The sequence below is a fragment of the Sturnus vulgaris genome, chromosome Z (genome assembly GCF_052056855.1).
Source record: "Sturnus vulgaris isolate bStuVul1 chromosome Z, bStuVul1.hap1, whole genome shotgun sequence".
NCBI lineage: Eukaryota > Metazoa > Chordata > Aves > Passeriformes > Sturnidae > Sturnus > Sturnus vulgaris.
The window spans coordinates 59,295,474-59,310,011 of record NC_142283.1 but is presented as its reverse complement, the minus strand read 5'-3'; the positions used below and the strand labels follow the sequence as shown (position 1 = coordinate 59,310,011).

Sequence of the window (14,538 nt, the reverse complement as noted above, 5' to 3'; positions counted from 1 at the left end):
TGTGCTTGTTTGACGTCTCTGTTTCCTGTTTGGATAATGCGTATGTGATAAGTTCTGGTGATGAGTTATTTGTTTGTGCAGTTTGGCTTAAGATAAGCTGAATAAAAATGTTTAGAGCTACACATCAAAGCCAGTATAGTAATTAGTTAGCATTAAAGCCACACTACTGAGATAGAAGGAAATACCAAGTTCCTCGCACCAATTCTAAATAAAGAAGTTCAAATTAAGAAAATTATATGCTATGCTTAGATCTGCCAGGGTCACAATCCTTGGCCTTCTGACTACATCAGGGGATTTCAGCGTGCTGCTTCCTACCTCCTTGTGAAAACTGCCTGCTCGTGACTGCTTTTCTAAGTCACAGACTTGTTCAGCCCCACAACCTGATGCACTGAGCTGGCCACACAAATTTCTGCATCCAGGTAGTATTGTAAAACTGTAACAATAATTGCTGTGGACCAGACAGGATCCGATGGGGTCAGACTATCTGTTAGCCCAAATTAAAATGTTCTAAGACATGGCTGCCCTTTGTGTCACATGCAGTTCTGTAAGTCAGTAACAAGTTTCTTAAGAACTTTATCAAAGTGTTCCTTGGGTTATTATTTGCTTATTATCAGGTGTCATCATTCCCATTAGTAATTATTTTATCCAGTGGCTAAGCCAGCACATTATCACTAACTGGTAGCGGCACTGTGTAATCATTCCTACTGTGTATTTTTAAATAGCAAACAATTTTTAAACAATTAATGGAGCAGGAAGAAAAAGCTGCTGCTGCTGCTACTGGATCCAGTACTGCAGCAATCGTCACAACATCAGTCTTTATATCCAATCTGTTAACTGCTATGAGACTTACATGTGATTTGGACACATGTCTATGTTTAAAATCTGAATTCATAAGATAGTAAGAATGCTTTAATTATTCTTTCTCTTCATTCTAGGTAAGCTTTATTAAATCAATTAGCATTTCACTTTGTCTTTTTAAGAGTTAATAGATATATCTTCTAAAAAGTTAATACTGAGAAGACTGATATTTGCTACATGCATATTTGCAATGCAGACTTTATACTTTTTGGTTTCACATGATTGTTGTAGTATCATGGTTCTGTTTGAAATAGCATAGGGCATGTATCTATTTCAGAAAAAACTGATCCAAAAGTAGCAGACCTATATATTGTGGATATTAGCTCAAAGTGCACTCCAAAACTGGAATAAAAAATGCCTCATAGCTTTTTGAAAACTAATATGAGTACCACGTTAATTTTGTATTATCGAATAATGTTGTCAGTGTGATATTTGTGTGAAGTCTCTAGGGTTAAAATATTCTTTAAAGAGATGTTTATTTTTGGACAGACCTATTGAGTTGTCTCCTATTGTATGTTAAAGTAGCTGCTCTCAAAGGTCACAGAGAGTTCAGCTTTACAAAGACAGCCTTATTTTGTAGAAAATGAATTTTCAGACTCTGTAACGGGACCATAAAAAAATGTCTCTAATAAAACCTTTTTTTTAGAATGTTTCATTTGATGACTTGTCCAGAAAGAGGAAAAGCAATGTGAGGACACAAGTTTGGACAATAATCAGACATGAAAACATATGCTCTGTTTTCAATAAGTGTAGAGAGTAGCATATGTTTTTATCATTTCTGCCATAGGAACATGATTTTTGGAGTTTTGTATTTGTTTTTTCTTCCTCAACCTATATTCTTGGGAAAACACTTACTGGCTTTCGGTTTTCTGAGCAGTAGACCAATTAAAAAAGCACAGATCCGGCAGCTGGGTCCAGTCAGATGAAATGTGCTCTTGCAGAGTTGAAGACTTTGGAGTCCCAAGCAGTCAGCAGGATCAGCTGCACTGATTACTCTGTATGATGGTAAAAGGATAGTTTAGTCAAAAGCCATAGTTTCAAGTAAATGCAGTGTTTGTGAAAGATACCGTTCTGATAGCAGTGAAAAGAGAATTCCTTACTTTTCCCCAGGAGGATGGCTTTAGCTGCAGCAAAGCAAGTTTTGCACTGGTGTAGCGCTTCAATTATGTCTCTGAGATACCCAGAGTGATTTATTTTATTGACCAACTTAGCAGCTGGTTTTATCTGTTGCAACAGCCAGTTCCAATCTAGCAAGTGAAGTTGACACTGAGATGAGCTGTATGAAGTTAGACACCTGTCATCCACTTACAACGAGCAGCATACTACACAAAGGTGCAACAGTGGAGGATAGCAGAGGCATGCAGAGACATGTCCAAGCCTAAACCTTTATTTTCCCTGCAGATGCTTTAAAATTAGTATCTTCGCTTGAAGACACATATGTGCTTGGCATTAGACATCTCAAGATACTTTAAAAATTACGAAGTCCTGGAAAAGCCTGGGTCATCAGAGTGTTGCTTTGAAAGTGGAAGAGTGTTAAATATGATTTTAAAGGGATATCGGAAATTATCTATTCTGAGGGGAAAAAGTTCGAAAACAGAAGCATTGTAGACTTTTTAGACATGTTTTTGCAATGTAAATTGTCTATCTGAAGGTCTAGACTAAGAGGAGTTTTTGGAGACAGGAGGAGTTGCTGCTCCTGCTCTCCATTCAGTGCATCCACTATGGGCAGTCCGGTGGGGCAGACTGTGATGCGAAGTGCAATAGGCAATACCGGGCCTGACGGTGCCAGTCGTGCTGCCCGTTCTCTGCCCGTCTGGTCGGACGGGGCAGATGGAGAGCCCTTGGTTATTCAAACGCCAGGATGGCAGGGCAGCGGTTATTCGGGCAGTTCCCAGAGCCGCTCTCCCCGGCTGTGATAGCGGCCGAGGCACGCCAGCCCGCCCATGGCCGCGGCGCCCTCACGCCCTGGCCCAGCTGCTGCCCGGCCCCGCTCCGAGCGCTTCCCCGCGGCCGGCGGTGGGGGAGCGGGGGACGTCAGTGTGAGGGGGCCGGTCCTGGGCAGGGCAGGGCGCCCGCGTCCCGTCCCTCCCCGCCCCTCGCCGTGGCTCCCTCCCTCCCTCCGGCTGGGGGCGGCCGGGTCGGCCCTCGCCGGGATCCCATTCCTCCTTCCTCGGTGCATGGTTGCGGCGGGAGCTGAGGAGAGTGAGCCCGGTGGGGCGCGGGCCGGAGGCGGCGGCGAGAGCAGAGCCCCAGCGCGGAGGAGCCGCCTCTGCCCGGCAGAGGTGAAGTCGTGCGGGGTTGGGAGGACGGGAGGGAGGACGGAGACCGCTGGCTGCGCTTCCATTCATTGCCCGAGCGGCGGCCGGGCTGTTGCTCCTCCCGGGCCAGGTCTGTAGCCTTAGGGACAGGCCGGGGAACAGCCGCGGCGGGACGGGGCACGGCGCGGAGGTGGCGGCAGGGACGGAGCTGTGGCGGAGCGGGAGGGCACCCGGGCGCTTTCCCGGCCGGGAGCGCGGCGCGGACCCAGGGGGCGACCCGGCGAGGCGCCCGCGGTCTCCAGGCTGGCTCCTTTCCTCGCTCCCTGCCCTCCCGCGCGGCGGTCCTGCCGAGCAGCCGCTCCCGGCGGGACGCGGCTCTCTCCGTGCAGCGGGTGGGGTTCCGCGGCGCCTCGGCTGCTCCGCGCACACGTCCGGCACCGCAGGGCGGCGGGGCGGCCGCGCTCCCTCCGCGCCGTAAGGAGAGGGGCGGGGCCGGGGAGCGCCGCCCGTCGGGGGCCCCGGTCGGCTTCGTGCGGGACGGGCAGCGAGGGTAGCGGGCGGGAGCCAGGCTGCCCCGCCCGGGCACCTGCAGCCTCTCCCCGGGGCACGGGAGCTTCTCGACTCTCCGCGAGCTGCCTCGGGCAGCGAGGGTTCAAAGCTCACCTGGGTGCCTTCACATCGCTGACGAGTTCTTCGTACCGGTCGTGTGTCTGGAACCAGTTTTGGAGGGAGGGATGTGTGTGTGTGTTTGAAGTTTGGGTTTTCCCCTTCAGGAAGGGGCAGGAAATAGGTGGCACAGGTCACCGGTACACATTTTTTAAGGTGTCACTCCAAAGGCACTCAGTAATACACCGGTGAGATTGGATCCCATAATTCAGAAGTTGTGGGTGCGCTGGAGCAACATCAAGTAAAACGGCATGGGCTGGCAGTGCCGTGTCCAGACAAGTGTACACGCTCCCAGTACCTGGTGGCAGAGCAGCAGCGTTGCACCATCACAGTAAGTTTACACCAAGCCAGAACTAAGCAGACGAGATGCTGCGAGTGTGTGCATCCTAATGAGAAATATATTAATAGGAATAAATGAGGACAATTACAAATTTCCAGCTGACCTCATCCAGAAGAAAATATTATAGATGTTAATAACATCTATATGTTTGGCTTTCTTAGGGAAACATTTTTAGGCACCATTACAGATCCCTTAATGAAGATGTCTGCTTGGTCCCAATCCTGCAGTAGGTTCTGACTGCTCAAGCTCATACCTGCAAGGGGCCCTGTTGTTTTCGTGGGTGTACTTTGGTTACAGAAACCTTATAGTCCTTACAGTAATTCATAGAGACCTTAATTTATGCTGTGCACAAAGAGTGGGTAATTGGGAAATGTGTCATTCCATTTTTTCTGAATAAAACATACTGCAAAAATATAATCGTAATTAATATCTGTGACCTTCTTGAGTATTTTATCCATGTTCGTGCATTATTAGGTCAGACTGTTAAGGCAGTTGTTAATGAGCGGGTTTTATCTCAGGCAGAGTTTCATGGGACCATTGCACAGTTTTCATTCCATGTTAGTTGCAGGCACTCCAACTTAAAGCACATCACTTTCTTCACAGGATTTCGCCCTCTGAGTCATGGAGTGGGTTTAATCAGTATGTAGGAAATTGCCCACTTTATCTTTTTTTTTAGTTAATCATCTGTTTTTATTAAACATTCTGGGAAATGTTTGTGTGATGATGTATCCACACGTCAGGCAAGTAGTAGTGTGTCATTTTCTTTTAGGACTGTAAATCTCTGGGAATAGATGCAGCATTGCTGTGTAAGAATGTTACACTTACTTTTGTTACTTATTTAATCAAAGCATAGTTTCTCCACATCTTCTAAGACACTCTTGATTGTGCTGGGCTGGTGAGTTAGGATCAGAAGCACTGCTGGCAAAGGCTGAAAGGAAGCCAATAATTGCCATGATCCTTTTTCGTGTTCTAGCTTGTAGCTGTGAAGATTGTTTGTGGTGTTCTGTAATACAGTAGGACAATGACTTATTAACTGTTACGCGTTATTGCATCAACAGAACCTGGCTGAGCTGCAGGTGACTGTATTGTTGGCAACCAGGCAAGAAACCTGGTGTTTTATTTTGCATACGTTGTAGACATTGCTGTATCAATAATAATTACATGAAAAGGAGGATTCATTATTTTTCTGAGTGTTTTGGAGAACAGAATTATTATTCATCAAAATTTGTGTTTCCAGAAGATTCTACTCTGTTAGACATTGAGTACCCATAGGAGGGCTCCCCAGTAAAAGAGAAGTGGTGGTTGCAACAAAGGGAGGTCTTGAACACAGGATGGCAGCTCCTAGCTAATGTAAGATTTCTGGTTATCCACTACAGGCAAAAAATCCAGTTTCTAGGAATTTTACCCTCAGCATTTCAAATCCAGCTTGTTACGAAATCGAAGGAGTCTCTCCACATAGGAATAGCCCCTGGTAAAGCGGCTATTTGCCTCAGAGCTGTTTGTAAAAGCATGAAGTGGTGAGGATGGCTGCTCCTCTGTCCCTAGCTGTCCTCACCTCCTTTGCACACACGCATGTTCATGCCCAGGCACAGGCACACACAGCTCCTCTTGTTGGCTGACCCTTCACACCATCCAGCCTGTGGGGAGGAGAGCAGTGCTCAGTTTCTAACTGCTGGTGGCAATAAGAGAAACTGTTTGATGTCCCCATTCCTTCCCTGTGAACAAGGGCTTTCTGTGTCTTCCTTTGTCTTCCTTTCCTCTGTGTTTTTGGTGCCTCCCTTCCCTTTCAAGGCTTTCTCTGTTTTTTGCCTACAGGATAAATTATTTTGGGGTGTCAGCATTTTGGATTCATTTGGGAGCATTTTGAGCTCATTTGGGAACAAGGACAGAGGTGGTAACTGGCTGGAAGGTGTTACTGTTTCTTGGAGCCCTTTTTTGATGCAAAGACCATATGCTGATGTGATTGTAGTTGACAAGTCTGTTAAAATAATACCAAAGACTTTTGCTTAGATTATTCCTCCCTTCTGGCTTTCCAGCATTCTTGAAAATTGACAAGATTCTCCTAAGTTGTGTTGCCTAAAATCTGCCCTGGTGAAGTGGAACTAACAGGATGTATTCTTCCAAAATCACTGTCCTAATATGGATGAATTGGAACAAAGCAGAATGTAGGGCGTTTGTAAAGCCCAGATTTAAAAAATAGTGTTGTTATTATCCCTTGCCTTTTAAACTTGCTCAGGAGATGTGGCCAGATACTGTGAAAGCTGTCTAAACAAGTACTATTTCACTGTCTTGTAAAGTAAAGTGTTTTTTTAATTTTATACTGCTGACAGAAGGTGATGCATTTTGGAAAAAAATGCAGATCTGAGGCCTTAATTTCTTTTTTATTTGCCTTTGTTTCTCCTTACAACTCCAGCAGGTGAGACATTAACCATGGATAAGTTTTTCAACATCAGTTAATCAGAGAATAATCAATTTTCCCAGAAGTATTTTCCTAAAAGACATTTTTGTGGAAGGTAATTCCAAAGAAAACTAAATGCACACTGGAAAAGTAATTAAATTATAAGTTTGCTACAATGGCAAACAGCTGGCTGCAAATGTACCCAACCTATGTGAGTAGATTGGAAATGTATCTGAAATTCTGGACTGTGGCAATATGTATTGCAGTTGGACAGTTACAGTATCCATGACAGTATAAATAAATCACAGCAAAATATATTTATAGACTATTGTGCTGTTCACATAATCAATACCTTCCAGTTTCTGATTCACTAATGTAATTTAAAAAATCAAACAAAAAACCAAAAAAAGCATGGTCTGTTGCTAAAGATTAGTTTCTCCAGTTCTCATTGTCTTCTGGTTCTCATGATCATACTGTCTTTTTCAGCTTGGAGCTCTATAGTTAAGTTAGACATGGGGTCTTCAAAGGAGAATCCAGTATAGTTAAGACATTGATGCATGAGAGCAATGCTGCAGCAATTTGTTCCCAAAAATATTTTTTATGTATTTTTGTTTAGATGTTGTTGGTTGGGGTTTCTTTAAGGATTTCCTGAAACGCGTGGTGGAAGCGCAGGAACTAAATGATAAACCATGAGAATGAAATACTATAAAAAGAGAAAAAAATGTTTTGGAGAAAGCATAATTTTGTGTTGCAGCCAGTGAGAGTATCATAAATGAACCCAGACACACAAGGAAGGCTTATTTTAGCTGGGTTTTTTTCACCTTTAACAGCTTCTATTGCTGAGAAACAATCAATGAAGCAATATTGCTGTACAATCTCCTTTATCATTGGTATCACTGCTCTGTTTCAGATTTCTTTGTCTTAATACTGTCATCTTAAAGAGGGTGAAGGTATTTTTTTGATGTGTTTTATGTGGTATCTTACATCTTACTGATGAATATGTATGTCTCAGATTGTAATTACAAGCACAGTAGTAGCTTTAGAGTTGACTAAGTGATTTTCATGATTGCTCACTTGACATTGCATACATTGTATTCCTTCATGTAAATAATTTCTGAAACTCTGCAATAAGTATTAATGCTTTTATTCCATTCCAGATTAATAGCAATAAGTTTTGTAGACAAAATAATACACTATGCTTTAATGGTACAGCTGATACTTACCTTAACGTTTGACTGTAGCTTGTCAGCCTTTTCATTCCTTTTGATCCCAAGTAGGTTTTTCTGTACTGGTGCTTTAGAAAGTCCTGTGAGTTTACTGCTAATAGAAATGGTCAATGTGGTAATTGTAGCAATCATAACCAGAGCCTGGTCTGAACTGAATGTTGCATTACTGTATGAAAAGCCATACAGTTTTTAAATCTGCTTGCTCTGTGCAGTATGATTTCTCAGGGTGGTTGAGACTTTGGCTAGCTGTGACAGAACTTTCTTGGTTCAGCTTTCAATGATAATCCCTTAAACCTGCTTGGAAAGAATCACCTGTGATGTGGGAAGATAAATTCAGTCTCTGTATTTATTTGATCTTTGCTGAGATTGCAGATAGGGTGCCAGTTGGTGCCATCTGTGTTTATAGATTTTGCAATAGTATTCACTGGGAGATTATCTGAAAGCCAAATCAGTTTACATAGGTCAGTGAATTGCAGCTTGCAAGGTTTGTTTCTGGAATCATTGTAAACAGGTTTTTCAGACTTTTTATTGAACTTTCATTTGTCTAAACCTGACCTCATCGCTAAAGTGTGTGGTGGTGACTATAATACGCCAGTATTATATGTTGGTAGATACATTTGTCTTTAATGGTTATGTACTCTTCTTCTGTCTCTTAGCATGTGTGTATTACTTCGATATGTGATCTGCAAATAATAAGTGGACGGAAGGCCATGCCAAAAATACTTTCATATAAAGGGGTGGGCTTTTTATTTATTGTTTAATAAGTCATATATATACATATATAAAGTACTGTAAATACAGTTACTGTTCCTGCAGTTAAAGTACCTGTAGAAGAGAAGATGCTGCAGATAAGAGTACATATTTTGTCAGATACTAGGAGTTTGCTGATGTTCTGGTTTCAGCCGAGTTAGAATTATTTTCCTTCATAATAGCTGATATAGTCCTATGTTTTGGGTTTAGTATGAGACTAATGTTGATACCACAGTAATGTTTTTGTTGTTGCTTAGCTGTAGTCACTCCAAGTCAAGGACTCTTTAGCTTCTCATGCTCTGATAGCAAGTAAACTGGGGTGAACAAGAAGTTGGAAGGAGACGCAGCCAGGATTGCTGACCACAACTGACCCCAGAGATGTTTCACACCAAGTAGCATTGTGCTCAGCAATATAGCTGGGGGGGCAAGAAGAAGGGGATTGCAGTCCTGGTGTTTGTCTTCCCAAGTCACTGTTACCTGTGATGGAGCCCTGCTGATGGAGTACTGGTGATGGATGAATCTTGGTCTACACATGTGAAGCATTGATTGAATTCCCTGTTTTGCTTTGCTTATGTGCATGGCTTTTGCTTTACTTATTAAAGTGTCATGAGTTTTATCATCTTCCCTCTTCTGAATCTCTTCCCCATCCCCATAAGGAAGAATGAGTGACATTCATGACAACTAAAGCAATATTTGTACAGAATTTCCTGACAGAGGTCTTTGTGTGTAAAAAATGGCAGCATCTTTGTTCACAACTGTTTGGTACTGATGAATAATACATACTGAATTATGCTTGAAATATAAATATTGGAGAATATCTTGTGCAAATACTCTAGTTCTTGCAGCCTTCTATTAAACTTTTTTCAGAAAATAAGGCAGTAGTATATACGCTCATCATGACAGTTTTGGCAATTGTAAGTCTATTTCAGAATAGCTACCTGATAAAACTTGAGTGTCATTCTGCACAGGCAGGTCTGAGTAACGTTTAAAAGAAAATTTTAAATGTAAATTCTAGTCCAAATATGGCAATGTATTCTTTTATTTTGCATCTTGGAAATAGTAGCATATATTTTAATTTTATATTCAGTCATATTTGTGGATATGTTTCTGTGTTAAAAAATTGTTTTAAGTTCCTCGTAAGTGGTGGGACAAATTCAGCATAATAGTAAAAGTTTAATGCATTCTTACATCTCTTCACTCTCTCTCTATGCATTAGTTTTTCTCCCGCTAGTTTTTTTCTGGTATGGTTTATCTTTAAGGAGTTAAAAAAGGTCTCATTTTTCTCTGTTTTAGGGCTTTTAAAAGTACTAATAGACACAGTCCATGACAGCTGGCATGTGACATATTCCACAGAATGCCCAGCTGATTGCGCTGCTGAGATGGTAGATCATTTAGCAGAGGTATCCAGTTTGGAGAGATGTTGGATGAGGCTTGTGTTGCGTATACATGTTTATTCAATCATTAGTCATGATCGTGACTGCATAAAATCAGTGCAATTACCTTCAACCAATCTTTGCATCTAAGTGGCCCAGACCATATTCCATGACAGCCCTGACAGCTTGAATTAGAGCTTGATTTTTAACGCAGCTGAATTTGGTGTATAGAAATATCCAGCCTTTCTTGAGCTTGGTTACTGCAAGAATGGTACATGTTAACACGAAAGAGTGAAAGTCTTGTCTAAAACAGAGCTTTAGGAATATTCTTATTTTCGGTGCTTGGCCAGCCTATATCAACAGTTTACCTTATTTTTCTGTTGCTCATTGCATGCATTGCACAGTAGATAAACAATCCTTAAGAGTGCATCAGGACTGTCTCACAGACTCGTGTGCACTGTACTGTTCATAATATGCCTCCACTTCCCAAACACATTTAAAGAATGTCCAGGCAAGGTCAAAGAGCAGAAGTCCACATTTTCAGCAAAATGTCTTCAGCCCTTGGCTGGTGGTCCCTCATTCTTTCTACAGGCTCCTTGGAGTTAGGCAAGGAAAGGGTCTCAATAAATAATTTATTTGTGGGCAGGTTGTAACTTCTTTTTTTCCAGGGCAATCAACCCTGTAGCTCCCTTTAACCCCCCCTGCCTTTTCTATTTTGTTGTTGTTAAATCATTGAGAGGAAGAGATTCCACCTGACATCCCAAGAAGATCATACGAAGATAGGACTAGAAGAGACCTTATGGCATCATCTACCCCATTCTTCTGCCTCAGATTAAGATCATTTGTATCTGTCGTCTTGGACTTGTTCTAAGGAACTCAGTGGTCTTCCTTACATCATTGTGACATGTGAAAATTTTCTTTCTGTGTTATCCAATTCGTACCTTTCCTGTAGTAATTTAATACTACAGTTGCTCATCTTACCTCTGTCTAGGACAAAGCAAGTAATTATGTTTTTTATATTGTGTTTTTTAAACTATAATAGCCTGGTTTTTTTCACCTCACCTCCAGGTGCTGGGTTTTGTACATCAGTTATTTTTGTTACTTTTATTTGGGTTACCTTTCTTTACTTCACATCTATTTTGTTTGCCCATTTAAGAATATATTTGTCTTGAAGCTCTAATGATATAGAATAAAACAAATGGGATCCTCTTCATACTTATTGACACAATTAGCATCTTCTTTTCAGCCCTGTGACTCTTTTTAGCAGTTAAATTGGTGATAAGAGACAACTGGGATGTGATGATACTTCTGTTAAAAAATGAATAGCCTGGTGAGGGGCTTAGGGATAAGATGTTCATTTTCTCTCCTGGTACAAGAATTAATGAGCATGAAAGTGAAACTAGCAGGTGTTGGACTTGGAATAGCAAAAAGAGGAATTTTGTCATACACATATATTAAGTTGTGTAACACCACAGGATGTTGTGGATACTGAAAATTTATGCCAATTTGAAGTGAAACTGGACAAAATTAATGGAAAAAAGAGTCTGTAAGGGATTATTAAATACGTAAGCATGACCTCTGGCTTTGAAAGTCCCTGAGCTGCAAATTATTGGAGACAAGCATATTTGGGGAAAGTATGACTAAATGATTACACTATTCTCATGCTCTTCCCCAGACATCTGCTTTTGACTGCTCTTGGAGACAAAGGTACTGGGTAGAAGATTTGACCTGGCATAATTTTAGATTTGTCTTTTTAAATTGTAAAAACTCAAGACACATTTTTCTATGAGTTAACAGCTCAGGGTAGCATCTGCAGTCCTTGTACTTTTTAGACCAAAAGCCTCCAATCCATTTTCTGTGTAATTTAAGACAGAAGAACTTTCTTAATAAAACACAAAGATTACATGAGCATTTGTCTCCTGCCAGTTGGCGTCAACTGCAAATTATGTTTCATTTCAGTCATGCTAAACTGCCAGATGAGATAATACATATTGTCTCATTTAGGCAATATAAGCAGCTATGTCTGTAATCCTAACTTGGCTTTTCTGATTTATTTTCTCCTACGTGTCTGTGAAATTGTATTTAATATGAAAGTTTTTTGGTTTTTTGCCCATCTCCCTTTTACTGTAGATACATTTTAACTGCTTGCATGAACATATCCTACATGAGGTTCCCTGCAGAGTTAAAGACTGAAAGCATTTGCCTCTCTGGTGGTGACAGAGCAATATAGAGGGAGGAGGATGCTATGTTACTCTTTACCCTACAGACACTGATTTAGATTTAGGCTTGATGTAGATTGTTGATTCAATGGTACATCTTTAGAGCACTTGTAAGTTGATCAAAACCCATAACCACATGATGCAAATGTCTCATGTAAATACAACTTTTCATCCCCAGTTTTAATGTTAACCTTATACGAGTAGGTTTTCTGCTCTGTGAGATGTTGCTCATCTCTCTGGGACTCTGACAATACCTAAACAGATATTATTTGTACTTTTTCAGCTGAGTGCATCTTGCACTCAGGCAAACTTGACAGAAATGTGCTTGTGTCTGGATTTGCTTGGGCATAAATTTGTATTGCATAGTGATCTTACAAAATGGTAATATACCAAATGGTAATCTGGCATTAATGAAGACACAGTCATGTGTTGCACATGCATTCTTTACTTTTCTGTCATGTATTAATATGTTTAACATATTTTGGCTGGGTTTTCCAAAGTGAATATGGCGGTTAAATTAACAGTGTTTACCCTCCAGACTCTATCTATAGGCTACTTCATGTTTTATCCCATAAATCTTTCCTCTGTTCTTGTAATACCAAATAAACAATTTTATGTTCCTCCTCTCAGTGGCTTGGGGCATGAGGAAAAGCAATTTTGCCAGGAGGTGGAAAGCCTGTGCAGTGATCATAGTGGGAGTGAGGGTGTTTTATACCAGATATTAGGTTGTTCCGTGTTACTGGTGGTTGAGTTCCCAGATTTATCCTGTGCTACTGCATTGGAGTCTGGGTTGAAGAGGCAAGGATCATGCAGGTATTAAGAAGTGCCTTCCTGAGCCTCTGTAGTCTGTAACTACACCTGCTGCTGGGGTAAATTGGTCATACTTTAACCCCATACACATCGCTTCACATACCAGAGTGGGCTTTATTTGAAGTGTGTGGCTTTGGAGGTGCAAGCGGAAAGGCAACGTTTCAGTTTGTGTCAGTGAGACTGTTGAAGTTTGTTGTAAATAACTGTGAGTGCAGCTCTGTTATTGTTGGGATGTTTGTATATAGTAACTACTTTGATCTCTACACACCGAGTGAAAATTAGTTAATGTTTGTACAGCAAAGTTGTTTTCTGACTACTTTAAGAATAGGCTGTAGGAAAACCTAGAAGGATTCTTTTGTTCAAATATCATCATTTGATACCTGCAAATAGTTGAACTGATGACGTATTTGCATATAGCAAATAGAATTTTCTTCTCTGGAGCATTATTAAAGCTGTGCCAAATTCAGTTAGTCACAGCCAAAAGCATCACAGCTGGGTATTTTGGAATTGATAAAAGAAACTATTCAGTTTAGGCAGTAAAGTTTTCCAGCTCTTCTGTTGAACTAAAACTCCTCTCCTGTATGGACAGAGGAAGATTCAGCTGTCTTTAACTGATTATACTTGCAAGTGTCCCAGGTAACATGAAGCTGCAGTTTAGATATGAAACTGTCTTTTAGCTGAAGCATAGTGCAAGGTTCTTTTCCAGAGATTTGAGGAACATATTGGAGAGGCTCATACTTTAGATGTGATCTATGAAAATAGTAAGCAAAAAAAAAAATCTTTGTAATGGTTTTTCTCCATTTAGCCTTTTGCTGTTGAGTTATGCTGGAAAAAAAGGAAAAAAAAGTGTCATTGTATCTAGGCAGTTATCATAATTGATTGTTCATTGACCTCAGATATTCATTGAGTAATATTATTTCTTCCAGTGAAATTGAAAAGGTCAGATTTGAATCAAACATACCAAATAATTTGGAAAACAAATATTTCTTTTTCCAACGTACCTTCCTTTACTGGAAGGACTGAACAAAAACTGATCAGTATCAGTGCTATCATTACTCTGTTGTGTTCTTCTGTATCTGATAATGTGAAATGTTATTTAGGAGCTCTGGTTAATTAAAATCTAGTACATCAGTACTGTCTGGCCTGAGGCATCATTTATCAGCTGAAGAGAGCAGTATATGTATAGCCATCTGTGCAGAAGTCTAATATACTCCCCATTCTCTCCAAAGGTCTTCAGATGTTACAACTCATAGGAGGAAGTTGTTCTGATAATTGAGGAATGAACACTTACAGTCCCAGTGTATGGTGAAGTGGTTTGCAGTCTGGGGGAAACAAAATTATCTGCTACTTACTTTTTGTGGGCTGACTTAGACCATTATGTGTTCTTCCTCAGACAAATTCTCAGAAATTTGAAGTTTCTTTTTTAGAAAGCAGAGGCTTGTTTTTAAGTTTGTTTCATGTGATTTTCTGCAGAGCCTCAGAGGCTTGGAACATCACTATGTATCTTCTTATTTAAAGAGGAAGCAGGTATGGTCAGACATTTGTTTTTTCTAAAGGAACTGTAATTTGTAAGAATAAAAAAAACCTTATTGCACTAAATAGGAGCAACTAAGCATTTAATAGGGCTTAATATACAGAGA

General features: G+C 40.9%; 1 protein-coding gene across 2 annotated transcripts in view; it reads left to right on the top strand.

Annotated features, from left to right (window-relative positions):
- Positions 1-3,021: 3,021 nt before the first annotated feature.
- The window catches only part of LHFPL2 (LHFPL tetraspan subfamily member 2), a 117,004-nt gene continuing 105,487 nt past the window's right edge, over positions 3,022-14,538 (top strand). Inside the window, exon 1 of one of the 2 annotated variants that reach the window (XM_088156765.1) lies at positions 3,022-3,246. The gene's annotated coding sequence lies outside the window, so the exon portion shown is untranslated. The remainder of the gene's footprint in view (positions 3,247-14,538) is intronic. The other variant, XM_088156764.1, reaches the window with a different exon arrangement.